General features: G+C 50.3%; 1 protein-coding gene across 5 annotated transcripts in view; it reads left to right on the plus strand.

Annotated features, from left to right (window-relative positions):
• The window catches only part of ASXL2 (ASXL transcriptional regulator 2), a 192105-nt gene that overhangs the window by 20778 nt on the left and 145575 nt on the right, over window positions 1–25752 (plus strand). For 2 of the 5 annotated variants that reach the window (XM_075923201.2, XM_075923203.2), the window contains exon 2: window positions 12378–12448. The exons of the other annotated variants lie outside the window; for them this stretch is intronic. The gene's annotated coding sequence lies outside the window, so the exon portion shown is untranslated. The remainder of the gene's footprint in view (window positions 1–12377; window positions 12449–25752) is intronic. 5 annotated transcript variants of the gene reach the window in all.

Genomic DNA, 25752 nt, shown 5'->3' on the forward strand with positions numbered 1-25752 from the left:
AATCAGGGATCTTTCTTAGTTGCTCGTTTCTCCTTGGACTTTGGGAAGAATCACAACTTCCTCACTTACCTCAGGGCTTTGGTCACCTTCCCCCAATGAACCTAGTTTAAAGCTCTCCTCCCTAGGTTTGCAAGCCTGCCCGCGAAGATGCTCTTTCCTCTCTTGGTCAGGTGGATCCCATCTCTTCCTAACAATCCTTGTGTCCGGAACAGAGTCCCATGGTGGAAGAAACCAAAGCCCTCTCTCCGACACCACCTGCGCAACCACGCATTGACTTCCTCAGTTCGACCATCCCTACCCGGACCTTCAACCGGAAGGATGGACGAGAACACCACTTGCACTTCAAATTCCTTGATCCTTCTTCCCAGCGCAACATAATCTGCTGTGATCCAGTCTGGGTCATTCTTGGCCATATCATTAATTCCTACATGGAGAAGCAGGAAGGGGCAGCGATCCAAAGATTTTATCATTTTGGGAAGACGCTCGGTCACATCCTGAACGCGAGCTCCCAGTAAGCAGCACCCTTCTTGAGATTGCAGGTCTGGATGGCAGATCAGTGCCTCAGTTGTCCTTAGGAGGGAGTCCCTGACCTCCACCACCTGTCGTCTTCTTTTGGGGGTGGTGGTCAAGAAACTCCCATCCATAGGACTGCGCATCCCATGCCTTCCGGTAGATGATGTTCTCTTCTGATTTCTTCCCTGAGAGGTCCCTTCCAAAGCATTCTCCACCGCAGTGCCTGTGCAGAGAGCCTGAAAGCAATTACTTACCTCTACAGGGATGGGGGATAACTTGAGTTGGCTGCTTTCTTCCTCTAGAGGTTACATGCTGCCCGTTTTCTTCCTTGTCCTGTGCTGCCCTGACTGGCTCTTCAGCCTGCTGCCTTCTATCGAGGAAGTCTGCATCCTCTCTGATAGAACGTAGGGTCCATACTTGGGCGTCCAGTCCTCTAATGTTTTCTTCCAAAATGGTGGCTTTCTTCTGGGAGGAAGACAAACATGGCACATGCTATGCAGGTAACAACAGCAGAGTGATCACCATCCATCCCTGCCTTCCCTCGGAGAGATTCTTCAGTTGTTATTCAGTGCCTCCCAGAAGGGCAGGCGTGTAGTGAAAAGATTGTAAAGAATGGTGAGTGTATCTCGCCCCCTTCCCAACTCCCTCTCCAGACTCCCTGTGAGCAGCCCCTGTTGACAAGCTCCCTGATTGCTGGCTGACTCCTGTATAAAGCCCTGGATTGCCTGATAGCTCCTCCACTGACTAAGGCTCAACCAATGAGCAGAGGCTTCTAGATTGCAAATCCTGATTAGAAGCTCTCATTTTTCGCCTGCCAGCCACAGTCGGTAGGGGGGGAAGGAGGGGAGAGGAGGAGGAAGGGGAAGAGGGGGAAAAAAAACCCCCAAACAGCCAAACACAAGCTCAGCACACAGCAAGATAACCCCAAACACACACTGCAGACAGACCACTTCCCTCAAGGATTCTGTATTCACTTCCTCCTTTATCTGGAGAACTCCCTCTCCAAACTCCCTGTTAACAGCTCCTGTTCGCAAGCACTTCTCCCCTGGCCCCAAGCTGCTACGCAAGAGAGAGGACTCGGGCTGTCCTTTCCCGTCAGGGACACCCTGCGGACTGCATCCCCATTCCCAACCCAATGATTTCAATACAGAAAAACAAAATGTATTTGAGCCAAGGAGTTGAGAAACCTGGGTCAGTCTTTTTTGTAGTAGTACTAGTTTGTTTCATTGTGGGGTTGGATATTTGTGTCTGACGTGATAAAACTTGAATTTTAGAGGGAATTTAAATTCTTGCCCAGCAAATTTAATCTGGGATTTAAATCTGCTTGTGCTCTTTATAATTAACACAATTGTTGTTAAAAATTGTACCCAAGTTTAAATTAAATTAAATGAATGGAGATTGCCTATCTCCTAGAACTGGAAGGGACCTTGAAAGGTCATTGAGTCCAGTTGCCTGTCTTCACAGCAGGACCAAGTACCATCCCTGACAAATTTTTGCCCCAAATCCCTAAATGGCCTCCACAAGGATTGAACTCACAACCCTGGGTTTAGTAGGCCAATGCTCAAACCACTGAGCTATCTCTCCCCAAAAAGTTTTGCTCTTTTCCTAGCTATGTTGTCTTCAGGGAGGTTACCCAAGTATAACGGCAGAATTGTTCCCTGAAGTGGGAATTGAGGGAGCATTGCTCATGTATGAGCCATCCTAGATCCTGTGCTACTCCCGGTAGCTGTGCTGCTTCTGTAGAGCTCCGGGTATAAAATAGTGACTTAACTTATTTATTTGTTGTTGCTAATGTGTGTTGATCAAACTGAATAAATAAGGTAACTTGAATGCCACTTTGTGTGCATTTTATATTTAGTACAATGTATATGTTCCCCGGTTGCTCTAACAGAGTGCTTCCTTCGGGTTTCCCTCTTCCTTCTTTTGTCTAGGGAAATCTGAACCGGCTCATAGGTCTGTCCAGAGACAGGAGTGAACATTACCTCTTGTGAATTGTACAAGTATTGTTTAAAAGCAAAGTTTTGCTGAACTGCGTTTACAGTGCCTTGCCGAATCTGGGATTGCTGGAGAGCAAGGAAAGAGCTGTTCAGCTTCTCCTTCCCCCTCCCCATGGTTTCTGGCACGCTTTCCAAGCTCTTTCAGTTTGTGGGTGTTGTGGCTGCTGGGACGCTGCAGTAAGTTGGTGTTCTTGGCAGTTGTCTCATACAAGCTGAGTAGCAGTTATACAAACCCAACCTGAAAGGATTTTTCAATCCATCTGTGTTCAACGTGTCGACTTCAGTGTAGCCACCGGGGATGGATGCTTCACATATCCAGTTCTGAGGAGACAGGTTGTGCTGGTCATCCTGTAAGGTTACCTGTGCATGTGTCTGTACGTGTGAAGGCATTCTAAAGGGGGGACTTCCAGAGATGAGCTTCAGAAGGGTGGCTTAGGGGGCCTGAAGCCAAGTGGCACAATTCCTTAAAGGTGCACAGATGTGTTGTGGTTTGAAGAGTGAACTCTCTTTGGCCTTTCTCTCACACCATACATGCACTTTCTAAGTGACAAGCCTACATCTGCACTTGTGAATGAAATACCACAGTTCATCCCACCAGAGACTGAAAAACAGGCATGACCTCCCAATGGCCCAAATATTCAGCTAGGGATGTTAAAAGGCGTGCTTTTTGTAACGGTGTAACCGCTGGCACTTTCAATGGTTGCATGTTTGTATCAGGGATGTCAGTGACAGGTCAGCTAGTGACTCTCCAATAAGCAGAAGCTTATTGGAGAGTTGACTAGTGATGCGACTAATTGCTTCCCCCTCCTTTGCTGCCTCTGTCAGAGAGGCAGCAAGCGGGGGGAGCTTGCTTAAAAGCCAGTTTTGCCCCAACACTGTCTCTGCAGGGGGCAGGGGCGATAGAGGCATAGTGTGAAACGGCGCAAGTGGGGACTGAAGCATTCTCTGCTCCTGCTGCGACTGCTGTGATTCTGCTTTTGAAATAGCGACGAGGAGTCCTGTGGCACCTTATAGACTAACTGAAGTGTAGGAGCATAAGCTTTCGTGGGCAAAGACCCACTTCATCAGATGCATGTAGTGGAAATTTCCAGAGGCAGGAATAAATATGCAGGCCAGGATCAGGCTGGAGATGACCAGGTGGATCCAATCAAGGAGGATGAGGCCCACTTCTAGCAGCTGATCTGGAGGTGTGAATTCCAAGAGAGCAGAAGCTGCTTTTGTAGTTAGCAAGCCATTCACGGTCTTTGTTTAATCCAGAGTTGATTGTGTCAAACTTAAAGATGAACTGTAGCTCAGCAGTTTCTCTTTGAAGTCTGGTCCTGAAGTTTTTTTGCTGCAGGATGGCTACTTTTAGATCTGCAATTGTGTGTCCAGGAAATGTACACGAGTCCCAGCGGCCGCCCTCCCTCTGGGGCTTCTGCTTTTGAAATGTACACGAGTCCCAGCGGCCGCCCTCCCTCTGGGGCTTCTGCTTTTGAAATGTACACGAGTCCCAGCGGCCGCCCTCCCTCTGGGGCTTCTGCTTTTGAAATGTACAAGAGCCCCTTGTTACAATTGAGAGGTGGAGGGGCCCTTCTAGACTAATAGATAGGGTTCCCATTGACTGTTAGTTTAGTCTACTCTTAACATCCCTAGTTTACATGTGGGGAGGGGAAGGAGGCTCCGGTCTGCTCCCCTGATACATGTACCCACGAACCCAGCTCATCTGGTAACTGTTTAGATGTGTACACGGTTACATCCCCTCATCAGCACTGATCTGTAGTGAGGATAAGTTTTGTACAAAGTGTGTCTTGTGAGGCATCCATTTGAAAGCCTGATGAACATGAATCTCTTGGTTGGAGTGTCTGTGGTGGTGTATGTGGAGTTCGGCTGTGTGTGTTACTGAACTGTGTTGAGACTCCAGCCCCCTACAAGCAGCCTTTCAGGTACAGCAGTAAAAAGGCCAACGGATACGAGTGGGCTTGTAGAGGCACCCACACGCCAGGCTGGCCCTAGGAACAGAGTACAATAGACCCCTCCCAGGGAGAGCTCTACACAATGGATATTGTTTCACCCGGGTCACAGCAAAAGAGCTTTTCAGCACGTGAGAATTAGATGTGAAAGGGGCCAGTGACATCATGGGAGCCTCATGCTCCCTGCAGCCACACACCTAGGGGCACCAGAGGAACAAAGACTGAACTGTGGGCAGCTGATGGCCCCAGGCTGGAAGGATTTTTTAGCCTGTGTATGAGAACCTGGGAAAGTTGCGGTAACTTGGGCCTTACACTATAAGCCTGTTTAGCAAATTCTCACCGTGAGTGCCACGGCATGTCTTATCGATCTAGCGTGGCGGGGGCGGGGGAGGGGGAATAATTTATTATCAGGGGCCACTTGCAGAAATTTTTGAAGTGGCCCCAGGCTGCACCAGAAGAGACCAGGTCTCAAGCAGAAGGGGCGGGGCCAGGGTAATTCCCTGCTTCTCCACCCGCAGACCATGATTGTTCTGGGGTTAGGGGAACACATGAAATGTTTGCCCCCTTCCCCCCCCCCCCCCCGAGGTGACTTCACGTACTTCCTCTTCTGCCCCCAGACCAATCAGCTTAGGGGCGGAAGGAGGGCGCAAAGTCTCCTCCTGCCCTGCCAGGAGCACGAGGCACTTCTATGCGCCGCATGCTCCTTGCAGGGCAGCGGAAACTTTGTGCGCTCCCCCCTGCCCCCAGGCCCTGATTGGTCTGGAGACCAGGGAGTGTGCGAAGTTTCCTCCTGCCCTGCTGCATGCTCCTGGCAGGGCAGAAGAAGCTTCATGCGCTTCCCCCCGCTCCCAGGCGCTAATTGCCCTGGGGGTGGGGGAGCGGCAGGGCCTCCACGGGCTGGATCTGGCCCATGGAGGCCCTTCTGCCCACCGCAATCTTGCATAAGCTTCGTCTGTGTGTGTGTTGTTTATTTACTTGTGTAATCTGCTTTGTTCTGTTTGCTCTTTTATAACTACTTTACATTCACCGTTTGTAGGTGTAAACTTGTTGGTTTTTAACGCTTAGTTTATGCATTTCATAGCTGGGGAGCGGTGCGTACCTCTCCACGTGGAGGGAGAGGGTCAGTTCTTCCCAACTTGTGTTGTGCAGGTTAGTTTGGTTTATCTCCCAGCAGGGGTGTGCATGGGAATGCTGGGAGAGTCCTCTCACACAGAGGTGACTTCAGACAATTCTGGCAGCTGGCCGTGGCCCTACACAGGTGTGTGTGCTGCAAAAGGCCAGATTCCCTGATTTTCTGCATTAGGCTGAAGCAATCTTGACTGAGTGGAGCAGGAGAGGCTCAGCAAACCCCCAGTGTATCAGGTGGCATCATGGACTGGGGATGGGGGGTCCCCAACTTGTCATTACCGGACTGCATTATCTGCTGCCCTCCAGCCGTGTTACTCCTGAGGCATGAGTGGCTTTGGGAATATCCACTACTCTCCAGGAAGTGGTGGCAGGTATCAAAATGTGGCGACAGAACAGCTTGTTCAGACCGGGCAATGGTTTGTTTACTTTTTAGGAGCCCCAGGGAGTGAATTGTTAAAATAACAAACCTAAACATACATTCTCTGCTAATGATAGCATTTGCCTCATGAAAGTAGGTAGGCCCCAGTCCAACTTTAGTGCCCCATTCTTCTTTGAGTGATGTCCCCATGGCCGCTTCATTCTGGGTGCTAGTGCGTCCTTGCGCTGGCATCCAGAGATTATTCTAGTAGTGCCCTGCCACGCCGCCTCATGCCGTTGGTGTCCGTTAGGTGCATGTGTGGCATGGCTCCCTCAGTTCCTTCTCTACCATCTTCAGCAGCATACAGAGCTTCGTTGACTCACCTTTTTCTCATCTAAAAACCAACAATATTTGTTATTCTCCTCCGTGTTCTTCTTAATTCCAAGTTTTGACTCCTCCGCTAACCGCTCTCCCCCCAAAAAAACTTTTCCTCAAAACCAAAACCCAGTTCTTCAGTGTTTGTCATCCCGTTATTCCCCAGGCCTGGCTCTCCAGGCTTCAAACATTTATTCTTGCCAGGAGGGTAATGCCAGTCTGACGGGCATGCCTCCTGCATAAGGTGTCTTGGGGAGGCCCACTTGACGCAAAAGTGTGCGCACTGCTTGAGTCCCATGGCCAGAGCATGATGCGACTGTGCCAGTAGGCTGAAGACCTACTTGTATGAAAAATCATTTCAGCCACCGTGTGAAGACTCGCCCCCAGAGGCAAGGACTCTGTCAAATCAAGAGGTATGGACGAAGGTCGTCCCTCTACCTTGTCTGACAAACTGAAAGTGAAAACCTGGGTTTCCCTGGTGAAATCGCTACCTCCAGCATGGAGCTCACTAGAGTGAGCATGGGTGATAAGCCCAGCACCTCTGGCATGGCACCACTTAAACACTCGGTGCCACAGAGGAGAGCTGATTCGGAACTCAGGCAGAAAACATCAGCACCAGCCACACTGGCTGAGTCCACGGTGCCAGCTAAACACCACAAATCCATGCCAAAAATGACACAGGAGGTGGCACCACATATAGCACCTAAGAAACCCCACACCAACATGCCCCCTCTGAAGGCACTGTCTCTAATGCTTTCAGCCCTGGCACCACCACTTAACCCTGCATGGCACCATACACCAACACTAGCTCAAGTTTCACTGGCACCACCGTCTCTATCACTGTCGGTACATTCTGTTAATCCACCAAATGTCTCCAGCTCCACCTATTTTACCAAGTGAGGTTGGCAGTGGTCCGCATAGCCATTTTTCTTCTCAACATTCCTGCCCTGTTCAGCGACACCCTTCTTGGGAGTCCTGCTTCTCCAGACCATTGCATCCGCCTCCATCACCTCCCTGGTACTCACACCATTGGCCTTTACCCACCCCCTCCTTACTCTGGCCAGTGGAATCCCTGGGATACCTGGTCTTCTCACAGGAGCCAGCACACTGTTCCTTCCACACCATCCAAAAGGCCACCACAATCTCCTCAGCCCGCGCCCAGCGACATGGCACTGAACTCCCCAGACCATTTACAATCAGCAGTGTAGGACTCCCTCTCAGGCGGCGAAGACAGATTCCCCACTACACAACTCGTCATCACCCGACAAAGTATAGACTTTTGCGTACAGTGCAACCTCCGAAGTCTTCAAGGATTGCACTTCCAATGGATGAGGCCATCATGGACCCCGCTGATAATATCTGGCAGACTCCAGCATCAGTTATGCCCACCAACAAGAAGGCTGACTGTAAATACTTCATCACACCTAGCTGTATGGACTTGCTTTTTTCACATCCACCACCTAACTCCCTAGTGGTTGATTTAACCAGACACAAGGTCGATCAACCAAACATGAGATCTACTCCTCAAGACAGAGAGCATAAGAGGCTTGTCATGGGCAGAAAGGTATTCTTGTTGGTGACCCTATTACTAAGGGCGGCTAACTATCTCAATGCTCGCTGACTACGATTATACAGACTACTCCAAGCTGCAAGAGCTCCTCCAGTTCTTGCTGGAGCACAAAAGGCCAGTACTCCTGAGTACTATGCAGGAGGGGCACACCATCTCATGCACCGCATTACAATCGGCTAAGGATGTACAGCACACACCACTGCAACTGCCATTGTGATGCATAGGGCTTTGTGGCTCCAGGCGTCTGGTGTACCTAAGGAGCTACAACACAAAGTTTAAGACCTCCCATTCAGTAAAACTAACCTTTGTTGCAAAAACGGATGAAGTCTTATGCTCCATGAAGGACTCTCGTGTGACACTGAGAACTCTTGGCATGTATACACCACCTAATAAGTTAAACACCTATTCAAGACTTTGGGAGCAGTACAGACAACAACCATGGTAACTGTTTTAGACCAACACAGACCTCAATGGCGCAGACCTCCAGTGGCAATAGCAATCCACAATGTCCCAGCTTTCTTTACCTAAATAACAAATGTCAAGGTTTGTTTGGGAGCCAGAGACGCACCCTTGCTATGGTCACATCACCAACTGGACAACTACAGTTCAGTCACCGTCTACGGCCCTTTTTTACATCAATGGGCACAAATAACATCAGATGGATGGGTACTAGAGCTCATCAAAGTGGACTGCTCAGTCTCTTCATCTCTATTTTCCATACCCTCTCTCCGTCCCTCTTCAGGGACCCCTTTCATCCTCCTCCAGCAGGGAGTCCAACACTTTCTGCACATAGAAACGATAGAGCCAGTGCCAACAGCCTTTCAAGGAAGGGGATTGTACTCAACGTGCTTCCTAACCCAAGAGAAAACTGGCAGGTTGAGACTTGTTTAGATCGAAGGAGGCTCAACAAGTATGTAACATACAGGAGGTTCAAAGTGGTGACAATGGCAATGATTATTCCAGCCTTGGCTCAGGGAGATTGGCTTTTGACCTTCAGGATGCATACTTCCACATAACGATACATCCTGTTCACAGATATTTCCCATGCTTTACAGTGGGAGACCAACACTACCAATATTGCATTCAGCCTTTTGACAGCTCCAAGTTTTCTCCAAGACTTCGGCCGTTGTTACAGTGCACCTACGCTACCACGGAGTGACAATATTCCCATACCTCAAGACTGCCTAATAAAGAGCATATCTTTTCAAGAAACATTGACCATGGTCAATACAACCATCAACCTCCAACTCGAGCTTGGCATTCACGTGAATCACCAGAAATTAAGTTCCAACTCACTTAAACTCTGGAGTTCATAGGAGCACATGCTGATACTATATCAGCCAGGACGAAACTAGCAATGCACAGATTTGAGGCCCTCCAGAAACTTTATAGCTGTGGCACGTGCAACCCCAACTACAACAATGTGCAAATATCTCAAAATCCTTCTCTGACAAACTGACTACACATGAGGTGCCTCCAAGCTTGGCTAGCTACACTCTATATCCCTTCCAAGGACCTCCTCTCCCCCCTCTCAAAAACCGTTATCATTCCACCACATGTCCTCAACTCTCTGGATTGGTGGACGGATCCAACCAGCATACTACGGGGGTATCATTTCAACAACCAGCCCCCACGGTTACCATCATGACAGATGCATCCCTCATGGGATGGGGGGGCCCATTTGGGATTCCACACTGTACAAGGCAAATGGTCATTCAGCAAACAAACATTCCACATCAACTTGCTAGAACTCAGGGCAGTCAGTTACACAGTCGGTCACTTCCTACAATACATAGATCGTAGGACAATCAATGTCATAACTCCATGCAGGTACTATATCAACCAGCAGGGTGGGGCCCACTCTACTTCCCTGTGTATAGAAGCACTGAGATGATGGAACTGGTGCATTACACACCGCCCCCATAGCCAGCTACCTCCTGGGGGTACTCAGTGTGATGGTGGACACCCTCAGCTGCATCTTCCCTGATCATCACGAATGAGAGATACTCTTGAGCCTTCAAGGAAGTATTCCTCAAATGGAAGCAGCTGGACACAGACCTCTCTGCAACCAGAACCAACCGAAAATGCCATCTATTCTGCTCCAGAGCAGCCCTGGAAAGGGGATCTCTAGGAGACTTTTTTGTTCTGAAATGGGATGCCACCCTCCTATACATGTTCCCACCGATTCCTTAATGCACAGAATTATCATGAAAATCAGATGGGAATGCGCTCATGTGGTCTTGGTTGTACCAGTATGATTGAGGCAAAGTTGGTTACCTGCACAGATTGGCGATAGCGGATCCTCACATCTTTCCCCTGCAACATAGTCTTCTCACTCAACATCATTGCAGGGTTCTCCATCCTGATCCACACACACTCCACCTATGGGCATGGCTCCAGAATGTTAAAAATACCTGCTCAGAGTAAAACAGATACTAATTAACAGTAGAAGAGAATCCAGGAGGAAAACTCCACTCACGGACAAGGTTCTTTGAGCGGCTCAAACAGAACCATCCCATGCCACCCAACACCATGCCCATCCCCACCATATTAGACTATCTACTGAAACCTGAAGAAATGGGTTTCTTTCAGCACTATTAAGGTTCATGCAGCAGCAATAGCAGCCTTCCATAGAACCAACAATGGCAGTTCATTCTTTTCACTCCCGCATACTAAACTTCCTTATGGGTCTCCAGAATCCTTTCCCATCGTTATGGCCTCCACTTCCCATCTGGGACCTTATTCGCATCCTCAAAGCTTAACTAAACCGCCCTTTGAGCCTCTAGCAACTTGCTTTTGGCTGCATCTCACCGTGAAAGTAGCCTTTCTAGTAGCCATCACTTCCAGCCGGAGAGTTGGGAAGCTAGCAGCACTAATGGCAGACCCGTCATACGTGGTATTTACCAAGGACAGTCTATCCCTTTAACCGCACCCCAAATTCCTTCCAAAGGTTCCATCTCCTTTCCACATTAATGAACCTATATACTTACCCACATTCCCTCTCAAACTGCATGCGAGTCCATCTTAAGTGGCATTACACACCCTGGACATTCAAAAAGCACTCTGTCTACCTAGGTCAGGCAAGACCATTGAGAAAATCAACCAGACTCTTCTTATCATTCACTGAACGGTCCAGAGGTGAAACAGTTTGCTCATGAAGAATATCCAAATAGGTCTCATTTTGCTACATCATTCACAATAAACAGCCACCAGATACCATCACTGCTCATTCTACCAGAGCGGTTGCCTCTACCACAGCCTTCCTCAAAAGTGTGCCCTTAGAAGACATTTGCAAGGCAGACACGTGGTCCTCCAACCACACTTTGACAAACACAATGCTCTCACCTCTGTGATGGCTCCGTCCATGGTAGTCGGACAAGTGGTTATCCTCAACTGCACTGGCAGGGCTCCAAACCCAGCTCCACGACATGACTACTGCTTTGTAGTCACCCAGAGTGGAGCATCCCTGGGGACATCACTCAAAGAAGAAAAGGGAGTTACTCGCCTTGTGCAATAACGGGTTCTTCCAGATGTGTGTCCCCGTGGTGCTCCACTGCCTTGGAGCCTCTTCCGGGGCCATAGCCTGGGTAGAGAAGCAAGGCAGGGAGCTGCATTGCGTGTCTAATGGACACCAACGGCCCAAGGAGGTGCATGTGCGGCGCGGCAGGGCACTGCTAGAAAAATCTCTGGTTGCCGGCACAAGGATGCACCAGCACCCAGAGCGGAGTACCCACGGGGACAAGCATATTGAAGAACCCCTGTTACTATGCAGAGTGAGTAACTCTTCGTTTCTCCTAGGGACTGAGTTGCAGTCTGCTTCCTTGCAGACCCTTTTTCCTTGTGTCTTGTCATGCACAGCTTTTAAGGGATTGACACCTGTACTATGTAGACAAGGAGGGTGATGTAATCTCTTCTATCCGACCAACTTCTGTTGGGGTGAGACAAGCTTTCTAGCTTCAGTACAGCTATGTGGAAGCTCAGAAGGGAGATTCTCTCTCCACCCAAATCTGTCCAGTAAATGCTATTGCCTCACCCCTCTTTGCCTCTCTAATAGCCTGAGGCCAACACGTATACCACAACACTGCATACTTGTATTCTGAGTCAGAGTTTTCTGATGGGATTAACACCCAGGATCTGCCTTCCTGCAGTCTTACGGAGCCTCCTATGACTCTGCTAGCGTTTAGTGTGTTCCATGTGGCAGTCACCCACTCACCAGCTGGACATTCATACACAATTCATAAAATAGTGTAGCTCCGTCTTTCTTCACAATATGTATTTGTGGTTGACCGAGTAAATGCGCTGTGTAAAATGCTGACTAGTTGGTTTCATCTTTGGCAAAGTGGTGACAACTGCAGATGTTTGTATTGAGTCAATGTGAAAGTTTCTTTGTACTTAATGCTTCCTCTCTAACTGCAGTTGCAAATGCTGCAACTTGTAGAGATGTTGTCTGTGTAAGATGAAGCAAAATGTATTCTGTCTTGCAGATTAAAACATACAGGAAACTCCGGAGATGTGACTGCCCGAGTTCCAACTCCCTGCACATACAGCCATTTTTGTAAGTGCGGAAGGGGCCGAAAGCCCCTGACTTACGTCTTCGGCCCGCCTTTACGATGGTGCACGATGTTTATTGTAAATAAGGGTTTGAATTATGACTCCCCCGACTTGCGACGCTTCCCCAGGAACTGATCGTGTCGCAAGTCGGGGGCCGCCTGTACTTGCATCCCAAAAGCCAGAACTCCCTTTCCGCTAGCATGACCTCTTGCAGTATGTAAGCTCTCTGGAGGATCTGAGGGTTTGCTGAGCCCAGAGTGTTGGGTGGGGTCAATTCAGTTAATTTTTCTCGGGCTCTTCTGAAGTTACAACTGGAATGGTGAGTGAGCTAGTTCCTTGGTATTAAGTCAAATCTAAACTACAAGGACACTTTAACAAGCTGTTAGTTAAGAAAAGGAGGCATAGAAAAGCATTGGAAGGTGAAGACCCTGGCTCAAAAGGAACTAGTACGGGTTGGGACCTTTATTAACGTGCCATATATGGTGTGGGCTACCTCTCTTTCCAGCGACCGGTCTCTCATGCCAGGCACTGTATAAACGCTCACTAAGACAGCCCCTTTACTGAAGGGCCTTAATCTTTCTGGTTCCAGGACAGTGGGGCCCAAATCTTGGCATGTGGCGTTCAGGCTCCTGCTAACGTACAGAATAAACCCTAGGCAGTTTGCTGCAGGAATTAGGGAGTTGCTGTAGTGGTCAGGCTGCGGGTTCAGCTCTAGCACTCTTGCCCTTGACTACTGCAGGGTTAGGGGAACTGAAGATTCTTCCTTCCCTGGGGGAGGGGGAAGCAGGTCTCCAGCAGGGATCAGTAGTGTCAGGTTCACTCCAGATCTCAGCAGGTGGAGGAGGATGACTGCTTCCCAGCTATGGCCAGGGCTGTGAGGCACCTCATCTTTCCTGCCCACGTGAGAGGAACCCTTGTCTGTGCCTGCTGTGGGCCAGCTCCCTGACAACAAGCCCTCCCCTCTCGGCCTACCCAGGCTCATCTGTCCCTGTAAATCAGGGGCTCTCAAACCGCTCCGTGAAAATGTCAGGCTGCAGTTAACACCGGGCTTCCCCCACCATGTCACTCTTACTCCTGCACTGCTGTGGGTAGTGCTGCCTCCACAGCTGAGCGTCGGCCAGCAGGCAGTGCTCTTTGGCCACCCCGCTGGGAAGGGCTTGAACGTTCCTCTCAGGACATGGCTGACAGACACCCCCTGTTCCTGCGCAACAGCCGTGTGAGCCACAGCTCGAGGGCCCTTGCCTGAGACACTCCCAACTGCTGAGTGTCCCCGGAGGGACCCTTGCTCTCCTGGCCACTCGAGGATTCAGATTCGGTGCCTCCAAAGAAGCCACATGTGCCGGCGTCCCAGTTCCACCTCGCTTCGCTGCTCTGCTTGACACCGCACTGTGAAAAGCGAATGAATTAACAAAACCCAGATCCAAGCGATAGCAAGTAGTGTGGCAGAGGCGATCCCACTCCCGCCCCCGCCCCCGGTCAGGCCACCGTTCCGTAGTGTAGGAGTCGCAGTGTAAGATTCACTCGCCTTGCTCTGGAGTTTGGCATCTCCCTGCAGCCTTTGTCAGGGTGGCTGCTGCTGCTGCTCTACTTGGCTCCTCCGGTCTCCTTAGCAGTTTTCTTTCTCCACACTCCAAACCTCCCCTTCAGGCTCCAAACTCCTTCTCAACTCTCTCTCCCTCCCCCACCGGGAGGGTTTTAAAGAGGCCTTATGGAAGCTCCGATCAGCTTCACCTGGACCTTAATTGATTTGCAGCTGCCCTGTTTCAGCTGCCCCTAATTAGCCAGGATAGCTGCCTCTTTCTGCAAGAGCTGCCTCTCTCCCCTCCCACCAAGCCCTTTAACCTGCTCTATCACACCTTGCTTTAGCCGGGGGGGGGGGGGCCAGAACTGGACACACTATTCCAGAGGTGGCCTCACCAGAGCTGAATAAAGGGGAATAATCACTTCTCTGGATCTGCTGCCAATGCTCCTCCTAATGCAACCTAATATGCCATTAGCCTTCTTGGCTACAAGGGCGCCCTGTTGCCTCATATCCAGCTTCTCATCCACTGTAACCCCCAGGTCCTTTTCACGAGACACCACAAGCTGCCAGCTTATACCTTAGGAAAAGAACCGTAAGAGTCACTCTGCAACACCAGGTAATTAAGTCCTTGGTCTTCATAAGCCAGACTCTCTCTTGTGGTTCCTTCTTTGTTGTAGATTTCATGATCTCTTGTAGGGATGTTACATTTAGATTAATCATCTAATTGAGCAGTCGATGGAATTTCCCTTGATTAGTCGATGGGGAGAGCGGTGCCACGCTAACCCCAATGCACCTCTGCCGTTTACATGTAGTACAGAGCCCCTGTTCATAACGTCACATACAAAAATCATACATGTCTGAGGAGCACAGCCCGAATCAGCCACGCATACGCTTTCGTTCGACACCTCACTTGGCCCGCTTTGCACAGAATTTGGGGCAAACACAACAGTGCGTGCACCGATGATCCACGTTTTCTTATTCAAATCCAGTAATGTGACTGCTACCGAACCAGGTTCTGATTGGCACATTAGCAGTAGGAATTGAAGCAGCTCACACAGCAGGATGTAGGAAACAGTCTCCCTGCCTATTCAGCAGCTCCCCAGTGGCAGGAGGTTTGCCTGCCCCAGCCTCCAGGATTTTTGCCCGCGTTTGCTGGCCCTGCTCAGTCACATGGTGCCGCTGGGTCCCATCCCTGCACAGCAGCTGCTGGAGCTGGCAAGCTGGGATCTGTGACCATAGGGAGAAGCTGTGGCAAATAGTTGCAGGGAAAGCAACTCTTGGCATGGAGCTAACGCAGCGGTCCCTCCCTGCAGCTGCCAGCTGTTAGCTCCCCCTGGAGATACAGCAGCCAACAGCTGGGAGCTGCAAGGAAAGGCCGCTGAGGGTAAGCGGAGGATGGTGACTCAAGCTGTTGGGTTGGAGGGCTTGAATCCTTTAATTTGTGCCCCCTTCCCCAGCAGGCACCAGTTGTCTTTGGTAGAAGCCCCTGGCTGCATCATCCCGAGCTCCTTCCCCAGTCAGGTAGGCGGCGTGTGGAGTGGGTTTGGGGGAGGAGGTCTGCGGGCTGCACTTCAACACTAAAAGAGCTGCATTCACTCTACAAGCAGCAGTTGCGCCATTCCTGGTGTATGTGTTACCTGCTTTATCCTGTAAGTAGCTCTCTCTTCTTTGCCCAGCTCCTAAATCGGGCGGGAACCTTCTTGGGGTCGGGGGCCACTGACCCACAGAAAAATCAGTCGTAGCTGCACACAAGTGAGAAGCAAAATGGAAAAAAAACCCCACCCCTCTGTAACATGGCCCCCAGCTGGGAAGGAGGGACACTCCCCACGTTTCCTTTCCTGGGGGCGCTCAGCTGGGTACATTTTGTGTGCACTAGCCCCATGGTGGGGCGGTGGCAGGGCTCCCCGATGCTAGGGGGCCCTGAGACTTGGGGACCAGATCCCAGCAAGCTGGGAGCCACATCCGGCCCATGGGCCTGAAGTTCCCCACCTCTGTCATGTATCCTGAATTTACTGTCAGATTGGCTACTAGAATTTCTTGAGGGCAAAGCAGTTAATCTTTGTGAGCGAGGAGGTGGAGGTAAACCTGAGGTACCCCTTTTGTCTTCACCTTCTAGTGCACAAGAGCATGCCTTTGCATAGCGTTCCTGGGGGTGCTACTCTTGAGGTGCGCGTGGGGCCCTGTGCCTTTGATGGGAGATTTCTCGGCAGGGTCAGGTTGGTCCACGTGTGTCCTGCCTCTTGCTCCATGCTGTGCTATAGCACTTTGGGTGAACAACCCTGTTCCTCCTTGCCCACCTCCACCTGACAGTGCTGTAGCATTTGTTCTCAGCTGTGTTCCTTTAGTCTTTTTGGTAGGCAGGACTTTGTAGTAGTTTAGAAAGACTTGGCGCACATTTCCAGACAGTCTCTCCCCTTCTGGAAGTGTTTCCTGGGAGGGCAAGCCTGACTTTCCCTATTTCAGATGATGCCTGTCATGGCAAGAGGTGATCCTGGTACATACCAGACACTTCCAGCGCATCTGGTGCTTTGGAGATGTCTGTATTTCCCGAAAGCGTGGCTTCCGTCTAGCATTGACGTCTAGAGTCAGGAAAGAACAGGGAGAGTCAAGGCCTCATGCTCATGCAGGAGAACTCGCTGCAGCTGGCCTTTGACCCTGGCCTAGGACTCCTTGATACTGGCTTTCATCTAAGTCTACTGCCTCCCAGCGCTCTTCTCCAGGGCGCATAGGAGGTGTCTTGGGTCTTTTAGACCTGCAAAGACTGCCCCTCTAGTCCTGCAGGCAGAGACTGTACCTCAGAGACTCTCTGATCTGATCTTACAAAGCTGCTGGCTCCTCGGGTACCGCCAAACCTGAAGACTGTGAAGTCCAAGGCTCAGAGAGGTAATGGAAGAGCACTACTCCTTCTCCCCGCTGCTGAAGAAACTCTGCTGGGACTCGCTTCGAAGCAGGCAAGATTCATGACAGTCAGCTCTTTCAGTCACTACTGCTTTGGCATAGGCCATGGACATTGTGTTGTCAGTTTCATGAGTTCCGTGGGAGCGTCACTTGCCCAGGACCTTGCTGTGTTCAAGACTCGCCACTGCTCGGCTGTGGTATCCTCTTGGGGCTCAGGGACTGATGGCTTTACCTCGTGTTCCGCCTCTACAGATGCATTTTGGAAGAGGAGGATTCTGATGAAGGTCTCACCTCCGTCTCCAAATATCTGCAAGGCTGTCCTCTCCCTTTCCACAGGGGTTCGTTTCCAAAGGTTTGGGAGGAGATGGGTATTACTTGGGTGAGAGGACCACAACCACTGTCTTCCTGGTATGGACATCCATGCGATGTGTACCATTGCGTTGGCCAGGCTGGGACCCCGGAGTGACCTAGCACCAGCAATTCCTAAGGGCTTTCAGCACCACACACCAGAGATGGATAGCCTTCATCCTTCTCTGAAGGACCACAACTCCCCCCCTGTGTTCAGGAGAGCTGATAAGGAATGTTATGGCCCATCTAAGGACTCAGGTCTTAGTCCCCATTTTTGGTCAGTGTGTAGAATGCACATGGGAATCAGCACCATAAATATGTGTCCTGCAACAAGGATTTCAAGAGCCTTGACTTGTGTTGGGAGAACGTTGTTTTTCCATCTAGTTACAATTCTGAATCACCACCTGCCAGGCTTTATGGAGATATACCCCTCTCCTAGAGCTGGAAGGGACCTTGAGAGGGCACGTTGAGTCCAGTCCCCTGCTCGCACAGCAGGGCCAAGTACCACCCTGACAGGCTTGCCCCAGATCCCTAAATGGCCCCCTCAAGGATTGAACTCCCAACCCTGGGTTTAACAGCTAGTGCTCAAACCACTGAGCTATCCCTCCCCCATCATTTAATAATGAGTCAGACATTATACCAAGCTGAACTAATGTACTGAGCACTGATGAGCAGAACAGAGCAATTCCAGGCAGTTACTGCAGGACTGCTGCTTGCCAAAACACCACGTCTGCAGGCCTCCCACGACACTGCTGCTCCGACTGTCTGTTGGATTCCTGTGTTGGTAGTTGTGAGGATGGCCTTCGGGACTCGGCTTTCAGTTTCCAAAGGTGGCCCGGAATGCCCAAAGCCCTCCTTTCCGATGCTGTCCGAACCATTTCGCACCACAGATGAATCTCTGCATGTGTTAAAGGACTCCGGGGCTGTTTCGCGGTCTGTGCACCTGCCCGCAAGAGAGTTCAGATAGACCCAGACGGTGCAGAGATCCTGTCTCTCCTCCCCCCTCCTACTCCAACTCTCGGAGATGGTACAAACTTAACACAAGAGGTGGAGGTTCCAAAGAGCAGAAGAACTCACTTCTCAATCTTTTGATCTCACAGCCTTCTAACTCCAAGCACCAATTTTGACAGGGTTATCGAGGCCGTGAAGTACCATCCCTGTTCTTACTAGCTACATTGGTTCACCATCCATCTGTCCTTCGGTGACTGCCTTGGCCACTTCTGACAGTCTTGGATGCCCATCGCTGTGGACAGTTCAACTCCCAATCTTCCATCCTGAACCTCACCTCGGCGAGGAGGAGATTCTACTACAACATGTGATGTCAGGGGAGCCCTGGCCTTTTCTGTTGGCAGGACTAAACCTTTCAGAGATCCCAAATTTTGTCTCCATCTCAGAACAATCAAAGGGGCCTGCAGTTTCTAAAGAAACTTTCCAGTGGCTGTCTACACTAAGCACCGGTAGCATAAACTCACTCGACGTCGTCTGTTCCTCCTCTAAGCCTCTTTCATGTTTCCATCATGAATGTATGTAGAACTGCGGCTTGAGCTGCTGTGTGTAAATTTGCCAGGCACTGTGCAATAACATGGCTAAGACTGCGCGCTGGTCACAGAACTCATGGGTCTTGTGCCTTTCTGTGACTTCGGCTGTAGTTGGAGCAGCTGGGTCTGGAGCTGCCTGAACAGCTCAGTCAGCCTCATGGCCATGGACATTGGGTCACTTCATCTGAGGCCAGTGCCGGACCGAGTCATACTTGCGCCCTGGGCAGCGGGTGCGCGGCGCATGCGTGGCCCCGCCCCCGGGCGCACAGCCTGATAGGCTGACCCCAGGGGCAGTCAATGGGGGGCGCTCCTTGCCCGGGTGCGTGGCATATGCCCAGCCCCACCCCTGGGCACGCGGCGCCCCTTACCACTTCAATCAGGCGCCCCCATAGGTTGGTACCCCGGCTAGCCCCCCCCCTTAATCCGGCCCTGTCTGAGGGCGACTGACCCATATTAACTGTACATTAGTACTAGTGGCGTGTGGCGTGGTGGCTGTTTGGGCACCAGGCAAGCGTTTGAGCACAGACAGAGCTCTTCTTCAGGTTGCGAGAGAGCGAGAGCGAGCGCTTTTCCGTGCTGTATGCAGTGGTTGGGGCTCTCCTGGAGGGGCTGAGAGCAGACCCTAAAACTGGATCTCAGATCTATGTAACTTTCTTAGTTTGCACCTTTCCAGTCTGTTTTTGGAAGCAGAGAATAAGAACCATTTAACTTTCTTAAAAGGAAACTTTTCAAGCTCTTTGGAAAGGTAGAGCTTCTTTGGATTGGGTCAGACGGACGCACAACACGACTTGGCCTTTTGGAGCTGGCATGTACGCTAAAGACTGAGAGACCAGGCACAGGTTCTGCAGGGTTAAGCTCCAGTACAGCTCTGTGCCTGGCTCGCATGCTTGGGAGGAGGAATGGAAGAGTGGGGAGAATGCTGGGGAGGTGAAGCATCCCAGGGCTGTGTTGAATGCAATCTCCTCAGGGTGGCTCTCTACATTACACTGTTCTTCAGGAAAAAAGCTACGCAAATTGTAAACTGCAATTTGCATAGTTTTTTTACACTTTTTTTTGGAAGAGGCTTTTCCGACATTTGGCCCATCTACACAGGGCCAGATGTCGGACACGCCCCCCCCCCCTTTTGGAACATCCCTTCCTTGTAAAACGAGGTTTGCAGGGAAGCCAAAAGCACATCTGCTCTTCCGAAAATTTTTTTGGAAAAGCAGATGCATTCCCTGAAACTCTGTAGAGTAGACATAGCTGGTGTGGTTCTTCCATGTAGCCTTACTTGGCTAATTTCCCATCTTGTAAGGCTTTTCCTCACTCAAAGTGCAAGCGTGCATCAGTGCAGCTACCCAAGTAGGGATGCTAAATTGCAGGTGATCGGCTAATTGAACAGTGAGTGGAATTCGATTAGTTACGGGGGAAACGGCAGAGCCGCAGTAGAGGCGGGGGACAGGGAGTGAGCTGGGACAACTGACTCCCAGTCCCCCCTGCTGCCCCTCTCCTTGTGAATCTGTTAAGAGCCTGGTGGCCCTTATTGCATTTCAAAGGCAGACGTGCAGTGTCTGGGACTGGGCATGAGCCAGGAATCACGCCCGGTCCTCCGCTGTGCCTCTGCCTCCCCTACCGCACCGTCTGGGGGAACCGACTTTTAAGCTGGCTTCCCCCAGCACCGGCTTGTGGCAGGAAGCGACTAGTCCAGTTGCTGATCGACTACTTGATAAGCATATGCTGATTGGGTACTTGACTAGTCACTACCATCCCTGTGCCCAAGGTGAAGGCGTGCGCTGCCGACAGAGTGCTCTCCCCTTTGTGTAATTGCTCCCCTGGGCGAGAAGCATGCCAGCAGGAAAGCCTCTTCATATGCTTTCTTACATTTTTGAGCCGTGTGAGTTATTGACGTTGGCTGTAGCATACGCTTGCCCCATTAGCGGCGAGGAGTCCTGTGGCACCTTATAGACTAACCAAAGTGTTGGAGCATAAGCTGTCGTGGGCCATCTGACGAAGTGGGTCTTTGCCCATGAAAGCTTATGCTCCAGCACTTCGGTTAGTGTATAAGGTGCCACAGGACTCCTCGCCGCTCTTGCAGATTCAGACTAACACGGCTGCCCCTCTGATGCTTGCCCCATTGTTCTTACCATTAGCGTCTATAAACTGTCCGTACACACTTGCAGAAGGAACTAGCCGATCCCAGAGTCTTGTAGGGTTCTAACAAAGGCCTTTGTATCCGTCTTCCCTTTGAAATCATCCCTTGCTGTCCTTGTGCTGGGGAGTAGTTTAGATTCGGTGCATTTTTTTGAACGGGAGAAGCTCTAGCTAAGGCTTCTATGGAGTTCCTCCCATGGCTTGTTTCAATTCAAAGTAGTCCAGTGTGTTACTAAGAGGGAGCAGAATTGTCTTTCTGCTGTGCTCCTTTCTCTATCGGCTGTATCTGAGCCTCAAACTAACCTTCCCTACATATCCTTCTTTTATCCTTGCCGCTGTGTATTCCATGGGACATCCTCCCAAGAGTCTGGAGGCCTGGTGGAGCATCAGGGAAGTCTCTCCTTTGGAATACACTTCTCCCAGGTGCCTTGGAGGTCCTTTAAAGAAATGTTGCAGAATACAGCCTTTCCGGTGCCTGCATCCAGTGCTCTGTATGCTGGATTTTTGGAACGAAGCTGTGTGGCAAGCGCGTAACAGGCGGTGGAGACTAGGGGCGGGGGAAGGGCTGTATGCTTCCTGCATGGGGCAGGGCATTTTTCTGAAACAGAAATGGAGATGTCTTGAAATGGTGTTTCAGTTTGTTTTGGTTGTTTCAGCTGCTCCCAGTGACACATCTTGAGAGCTAGTTCCCCATCTTAGTTAGTGCCTGTTTCCTTAACGTGGTGACCTGCCACAGCTTTTCGGCGACGCATTCTTAGCTTAAAAAAGAGTGTGGGCCTCAGTAGAGGTGCTGCATTAACGTGGCTTGCTACCTTTTTTGCAACTCCTTCTTTTTGATCTGAGAGAAGCTGCTGCTGCTTCACTCATCAGTTATATTCTTGAGCTAAAATAGGGATGTGATCCTCTAGGACTGTTTTTTCTCCCTTCCCGAGAAGAGCCAGCCAGAGGAAGTGTGCTTTGAGTTGTGAATTTCATAAGTTGAAACACTGGGGAAAACAGCCACCTGTGCAGATGTATTTTATGGCTTTCAGTCTCTAACTGCCTCAGTGCTGTCCCTTCTTTCTTGGCCTCATTTCTGCCTTGAAGCTTGAATAGCACTGGGCTAATTGGATGAAATTGGGTCAGGTCTTCGCCGAGTTCTTCTCCCTCCTCCTTTCCCCATTACCTCTTTGATTGCCAGGATGGAAGTACAGCATTTAACATGCTGCCTCTGCCAACCAGCGGTCTTGTCTAGGGCCTGAGAGGAGAGGAATTTCACAGGAGACAAATGGTGACAACTTGACTGCCTTGCTCATTCTTTAGATGTTTATGGTCCAGAGACAGGCTACTGCTGCAACTCTCCTCACAGGCTCGTAGTGACACCCAGCAGCAGTGCCTAGTCTCTTTGTTGCTGAAGACAGAATTTGGGTGCAGAAAGGAAGGACTAGGATTTAATGGCCTGTCTGGCCGGAGGACTAGTCCCCGTTGGAGTTCTAGAACCAGCCTTATTGAGATGCAGTGTTGAAATACAGGGCTACTAAGGCACAAGGTGGGGAAACAGCCATGGAAGTACATGACAGATGTTTTCCTCAGTGCTCTGTGAAGCTCAGCATTTGTCTGGGCTGTTGTGGATCCCATGACTTTCTGGTGAAAAGTCTCGGGGGAGCCATGTTAGTCTGTATCTGCAAAAACGACGAGGAGTCCTGCTGCAGTACTTTAGAGACCCACAGATTTATTAAGGCATCAGCTTTCATGGCTAAAACCTTGAGCAGATGAATACTCCTTCGTTCATCTGAAGTGGGTTTGGCCCATGAAAGCTTGTGCCCTAATACATCTGAGAGTCTGGGATTCCTGGTTGCTTTTGCATGTCTTTCTGGATCAATTTAGAAATAAAGAAAGGGCTTCCTGCAAGTAGCAAGATATGATGAACAGCTGAAGAAACTGCAGATGGAGCTGATAAACTGAACTCAGCTGGGCAAAATACGGCCTCGGGGCTGGATCCGGCCCACCAAGCCATCGGATCCGGCCCGCCGATCACCCTGCCAGGACCCTTAGGCCCGCAGCTGCCGTGGCTTAAAGCTCAGTCTGTGAGCTCTCTGCTCTGTAGGGAGGGAGAAGCTTTGTGTTCTCTCCCTGCCCGCAGCCCAATCCTCAGCTCCTATTGACTGGAAACAACCAGCCAATAGGAGCTGAGAGATTGGCCTGGGGGATGGGGGCAATGCAAGCCTCTTCCCCCTCCCAGAGCTGAGAGCCACGTGGAGGGAGCAGCCTGCAGTTTCAAGCAGTTGGGGCTGCAGCAGGCAGGGAGCCCAGCCTGCCTTGGGAGTGCTGCAGGGCTGCTGGCCAGGAGACACTTGGGTAAATACCTCCCAGCCAGAGCCTGCCTCTGGTATCCCAACTCCCTCCCCCAGGTCACCATCCAAACCCTCTGCCCCAGGTCACAACTCCATCCCAGATCCTGTACCCCCTCCAATGCCTTCCCCCAGGCTAGAATCCTCCGTGCACCCACACTCTCTCCCTGTCACCATCCAAGCTCTCTGAACCCCCCCTCCCCACCCCAAATCATAACTCCCTTCCAGACCCTGTACCCCTCCTACACGCCTCCTTCAGGCCAGAATCCTCTCCTGCACCCCAATTCCCTGCCCCAGGTCACCACCCCCTCTTTCATCCAAACTCCCTCTCAGACCTCCCACCATCTCCTGCATCCCAGTCCCTTACTCCGTGTGTCCTTCTGCACCAACCTCCATCCTAGAGCCTGCATCTCCTCTACACAAAAGTGCGGCCCTTGACCACTTTCCAAAATCTTGGAGTGGCCCCCCACCAAAACTTATTTCCCGCCCCAACTTAATCCCTCATTTACAATGAACATTCACTAATAGGTCCAAATTCTTTCCCCTACCCGATGTTGGTAAATAAAATATGTCTTCAGTAGAGAGCAGGATTTCTGCAAACAAAACAGTTGATCTGAGTCTTGCTAGGAGATTCTCAGTATTTATTCTGATTAACCTCCAGCCTTGAGCCCTGCATAGTTGTGTGGGTCCCAGGGATATAGGAGGAGCTGCCATGATGTAGCAGAACAGAATATGGCCAAAAGAATACTCTGATTATATAGTGAATATTCATTCTCTCCCTCTCCCTCTCTCTCTGTCTTTCTCTGTCTCTCTCTCTCTCTCTCTCAAATAAAAATGACTTCAATGGGAGTTTTGTTAGGCTAATGAAGAGTAAATACGCTTCCTGGGATCAACAGTTATTTACCAGAGCATTCAGATCCACTGCCTATATAGTCCTGTTTACATTTGCACTTTCAGGATCCCACTTCGCACAGATACACTGGTGTGCACCCAAGCATGGTTATTTTTAGCTGCGCGGTCATAATGCATAGAATCATGGAATACTAGGACTGGTAGTCGAGTCCAGTCCCCTGCCCTCATGGCAGGACCCAGTACTATCCAGACCATCCCTGATAGACATGTATCTAACCTACTCTTAAATATCCCCAGAGATGGAGATTCCACAACCACCCTTGGCAATATTCCAGTGTTTAACTACCCTGACAGTTAGGAACTTTTCCTAATGTCCAACCTAAACCTCCCTTGCTGCAGTTTAAGCCCATTGCTTCTTGTTCTATCCTCAGAGGCCAAGATGAACAAGTTTTCTCCCTCCTCCTTATGACCCCCTTTTAGATACCTGAAAAATGCTCTCATGTCCCCTCTCAGTCTTCTCTTTTCCAAACTAAACAAACCCAATTCTTTCAGTTTTCCTTCATAGGTCATGTTTAATCATTCTTGTTGCTGTTCTCTGGACCTTCTCCAACTTCTCCACATCTTTCTTGAAATGTGTTCAGAACTGGACACAATCCTCCAACTGAGGCCTAATCAGCGCAGAGTAGAGGGGAAGAATGACTTCTCGTGTCTTGCTTACAACACGCCTGTTAATGCATCCTAGAATCATGTTTGCTTTTTTTGCAACAGCGTCACACTGACTCATATTTAGCTTGTGGTCCACTATAACCCCTAGATCCCTTTCTGCCGTACTCCTTCCTAGACAGTCGCTTCCCATTCTGTATGTGTGAAACTGATTGTTCCTTCCTAAGTGGAGCACTTTGCATTTGTCCTTATTAAACTTCATCCTGTTTACCTCAGACCATTTCTCCAATTTGTCCAGGTCATTTTGAATTATGACCCTATCCTCCAAAGCAGTTGCAACCCCTCCCAGCTTTGTCTAATGGGCAAACTTAAGCGTACTCTGAATGCCAATATCTAAATCGTTGATAAGTTATTGAACAGAGCTGGTCCCAGAACAGACCCCTGCGGAACCCCACTTGTTATACCTTTCCAGCAGGATTGTGAACCATTAATAGCTACTCTCTGAGTACGGTTATCCAGCCAATTATGCACCCACCTTATAGTAGCCCCATCTAAGTTGTATTTGCCTAGTTTATTGATAAGAATATCATGCCAGACCGTATCAAACGCCTTACTCAAGTCTAGATATACCACATCCACCGCTTCTCCCTTATCCACCAGACTCGTTATCCTATCACTCCTTCCAAGCGACACACTCATGGGAGCCAATCCTTTTCCAGAACACATCCCCTTGCAGCAGACCAACCTGTTGGTCAGCCTGGACTTGCTCCTTCCACCAGGTACAAAATAGGCAACTTGCTACTTCAGACCCTCTCCAGCTTTCTCTTCCTGAAATAATGGGAAAAGCTCTGCTTCCCTGTAGGGCTGCAAAATCCTGTTGGATCAGTGAACCGGCCAAATGTTACGTTTAACCAGTGAACCGCTTAAATGCGGGGCGGGGTAGGTGGGGAGGGGTCTGGTTAATCGTAAGCATCTCTCAGTGTGGGTGTTGCTTACCAGTTAACCAATCCCATCCCTGCTCCCCGTG

Source organism: Pelodiscus sinensis, chromosome 3 (genome assembly GCF_052426305.1).
Source record: "Pelodiscus sinensis isolate ZL-2025 chromosome 3, ASM5242630v1, whole genome shotgun sequence".
Lineage (NCBI taxonomy): Eukaryota > Metazoa > Chordata > Testudines > Trionychidae > Pelodiscus > Pelodiscus sinensis.